Source organism: Myotis brandtii, unplaced genomic scaffold, assembly GCF_000412655.1.
Source record: "Myotis brandtii unplaced genomic scaffold, ASM41265v1 scaffold17, whole genome shotgun sequence".
NCBI classification, from domain to species: Eukaryota; Metazoa; Chordata; class Mammalia; order Chiroptera; family Vespertilionidae; genus Myotis; species Myotis brandtii.
This window is the reverse complement of record NW_005356259.1, coordinates 7,085,721-7,089,769: the sequence shown is the minus strand read 5'-3', so window position 1 is coordinate 7,089,769 and position 4,049 is coordinate 7,085,721. Positions and strand designations below refer to the sequence as shown.

At 52.8% G+C, this 4,049-nt stretch overlaps 1 protein-coding gene across 1 annotated transcript in view; it reads right to left on the bottom strand.

The window, feature by feature from the left end:
• The window catches only part of CRHR2 (corticotropin releasing hormone receptor 2), a 30,626-nt gene that overhangs the window by 19,255 nt on the left and 7,322 nt on the right, over positions 1–4,049 (bottom strand). The gene's annotated exons all lie outside the window — the stretch shown is intronic.

Sequence of the window (4,049 nt, the reverse complement as noted above, 5' to 3'; positions counted from 1 at the left end):
GCGTTCTGTGGCCCCGCCGTGGTCCAGAGGAGGGCGGTGGGGATGGAGAGCGTGGGCCGGGGGTGGCGGAATACCCCGTCCGTCCGTCCCTCCGGAGGATCACAGCCGCCGGGGTGCAGCCTGCCTAAATGAGCGCTACCTCCCTGAGGGAGTAGCAGGGATGGGGTGGGAGTCCACGTGCAGATCTGCGTTCCAGAAAAGCTCCCCGTGGCCTCTGGGAAGGAAGTCGATTGGAGGGGCTTCAAGGGAAGGAGGGTGAGAATGAGGTGCCTGAATGGGTGAAGGACCAGCTGCCGGAGCTGGGATGGCCGGGGATTTCCCAGGAGAACCAGCCCTGGGAGGAGGGCCTGGAGAGAGAGGAGGCGGTGTCGAGGTCTGGGGAGAAATTGTCTGAAATTAAGTGGAGGACTTCAAACACCAGGGTCTGACGACGCCCTGGGCTCCTGAGAGAATAGTCCCTTCCTCCTGGCTGGGGCATGGGCAGGGCCACCTGGGAGTGGTCTCCGTGTGTGTGTGTGTGTGTGTGTGTGTGTGTGTGTGTGTGTGTGTGTGGAGAGCAGGCCCCACAGCAAGTGTGGAGCAGCTAAAACCCCTTCTGTGGCATTTGCTCTGGCCCCAACAGGACCACCTGCTCTGTAATCTGTGCCGGCTCCGTTCTGAGCGCCCACGGTTGAGCCCTCTGCTCAATCAAAGGCCATTCTGCATCTCGACTGGCCAGCCGGGGCCAGAGCACAGACCCACAGACCCAAGGTCCCCTGGTTTCTGGAATGCAGGGCCATTTCTCTTGGATCTTATTATAGGCACAGTTGTCTGTTATTCTAGGTGTGACAGAGAAAACTGAAAAGGTAGCAGCTTTGGAACAAATTGATTGTACAACTCACTTCAGTATTTGCAAATAGGTAAATGGGGAAAAAATTGTCAAAGTGAAAACTTCCTTCAATTAGTTTAAATCCAACTACAAATAAATAAGGCATGGGCCTTTTTGCTTGCTAAGGAAGCAAAGGTCATGGGAGGCCCTGGGATGGAGGCCAGGGGGCGAGGTATTTGGGACAGTGTGTGCCCCCAGGCTGGTGCAACAGGTTGCAGATAAGTTCAGGGAAGTGTGACAGGTGCTGGGAAGACACCTGTGTGTCATGGGCAGCACTGGGTGAGGCAGGTGCCGCTGGCGCACCTCGGTGTCAGCTGCAGTGGCGGTGACCAGTTCCAGGCAGGCAAGCTCAGACACACATCTTGGTTTTCCGGTCATAGCCTAATGCCAGGCGTCAAACAGGCGTGCAGAGCACAGTGGAAATACACACGGCGCCACATGCAGTCACGTGTCTTCACAGGGTCACACACATTCTCTCATTCACCCCGCCACCCATCCAATGTCAGCTGGAAAACAGGATGTAAGGGGCCAGTCTGTCTTTGCATCTCTTGGGGGCTGTGCATGGCCAGACTGAAAGGACGGGGTGTGCACGGCTGGGACACAGTTGTGGGGTTCACTGGGAGTTACAGTGGGGCGGCTGCTGAGGGCACGGAGGCTCAGGAGAGTCCAGGAGCTGCCCGGCTCCTGCCCTGTGACACTGGGGTCAGTGCCCCTAGGCCAGACACATCCTCCCCACTCCAGCTCACCCACTCCACCTGGGCACAGGGGAGGTGGCCTGGTGGTTTCATGTGGAACCATGGGACCAGGAAAGGCCCTCTGCAAACGTCTCATTTATAGCTGGACAAGGGGAAGCCCAGAGGAGGAAAAGGAATTCCCCCTTCAGTCCCTCCCACACCATCTTCATCTCTGCAGAAGCCAGACTGGGCTCCTGGGCATGTCACTCCTCACAAGAGTGGCTCCCGATGGCCCTCAGGAGGAGCTGGCTCTCTGGCACTGCAAAGGACATTCTTCCTGGTCCTTTATCTGCATCCTCTCCCTCCTGCTCAACTTGAGATGCCCTGTGGGACAGCTCGTCATTCGCTGGAGCCACTCTATACCTCTGCACCTTTGCATGTGCTGTTTCCTCTGCTAGGAATGCCTTCACAGCTCTTTACTCCAGTTTGCCTAGCTCCATGGTCGGCAAACCGCGGCTCTTGAGCCACATGCGGCTCTTTGGCCCCTTGATTGTGGCTCTTCCACAAAATACCACGTGCGGGCGCGCACATACAGTGCGATTGAAACTTCGTGGCCCATGCGCAGAAGTCAGTTTGTGGAAGAATACTGACTTCTGCGCATGGGCCACGAAGTTTCAATCGCACTGTATGTGCGGTGGAAGAGCCGGTATTTTGTGGAAGAGCCACACTCAAGGGGCCAAAGAACCACATGTGGCTCGCGAGCCGCGGTTTGCCTAGCCGCAGTTTGCCGACCACTGGGATGTCCACTTGTCCTTCCAACCATCAGCTTAGCTCTTTGTCTTGTCTGAGCTGGGTGGCCTTCCTCGGTGCCCGCATTTGCTAGGAGCTGGTCTATGCCACAGCGAGGTTGTTGGTTTTTCTACTGTTTCCTCTCCCAGCCTGTGACTCCCCGAGGGCAGGGCTGGTCACGCTCACTAACTAGCCTAGTGCCCACCCGAATGCTGCAGGCCTGTGCTCAGAGCCATCGCTGACAGAAGGGCTGTCTCGGCAGCAGCCTGGTCTCCTGGCCAAGGCTCTCTTCCCTTTCTACTAGCCCTAGTGTGTGTGTGTGTGTGTGTGTGTGTGTGTGATTGAGGAGTTATTTCAAGGGATCCCTGAATCCATTGGACACTTGTATTCCCTCTGGACAGAATAAATAATATGCCTTACAACAGTGGTTCTCGACCTTCCTAATGCCACGACCCTTTAATACAGTTCCTCATGTTGTGGTGACCCCCAATTTCATTGTTACAAATTGAACATAATTAAAACATAGTGATTAATCACAAAAACAATATGTAATTATATATGTGTTTTCCGACGGTCTTAGGCGACCCCTGTGAAAGGGTCGTTCGACCCCCAAAGGGGTCGAGACCCACAGGTTGAGAACCGCTGCCTTACAACATATACCTCCGTGATGAATAAAACAAGTATTCCATGCAAAGCCTGCAGTCTCTCGTGATTATGTGTGTTCCCTTTACTTGGACCTCAGTTAGGGGCTTACGGTGTAATTGACCATAGCCTTTGGTTCATGACCCCTTGTCACCAGTAGCCCACACATGGCCTAACCTTATTTTATTTGTCTTTCCTTTCATGGAAGTTTGTGTGTAGCAATAAGTATAATGACTCGGTCACTCAATCTGAAACTAGATCATTGCCAATCACTAGCCTATTTATGTATCTGTGCACTCTCAATATTGCCTTGATCATATTGCACTTAGCTTTTTCAGGTTGATCACGTGTGTGTGTGTCTGAACAATAGATTGTTTGGTTTCACCTGTTTTTGAACTTTATGCATTTCCTCAATCAGTGAACCCTAAAAAGGAGAGTACTGCCCTGGATGAATTGTTCCTGAAGTCCAAGGGCATCCTAACAGCACGGATGGTCCTCTCAGGGGCACAGCCAATGAAGGATAATGCGTCCCCACTTGGCTGCTAGGCAGCATGGCGTGCCGGAAGAATGTGTAATGGCAGGGGAAATGTTCACTCTGCGCTGTAAGAGGCAAACGCAGGTTACAAAGCTGTGGGCGCAGGGTCATCCTCGTGTTAGCAAAACAAAAACAAAACTGAGAAAACATGAGGTTCTAGGGATTGATAAACTGCTGGGGCTCGTAAATATTATGAATATTCCTGGGTTGAGGGACAAGGAGCACTTATTGTCTTCTTCCTTGATTTTTTAAAATATTCTATTACGAATTTGTGGTGTGTGTGTGTGTGTGTGTGTGTAATATGTGTGATATCGGTTTAAAAACAGATAAATGATACTACAAATGAGGCAGGAGAGGCCTTGATTTTGGAAAAATTGGGACCCTCCTCACTAGGAGGGGATGGGGAACCAGTTTTCAGGGCCAAAAGGAAGGTGGGGGTCTGTGTTGGAGGGGAGTGGGGAGCAGGGAGAAGACAGTGGGCCCACGAATGAACCAGCATCACCTCTAGAGCAGAGAGCTCTGAAGAGGTTAAGGTGGGCCC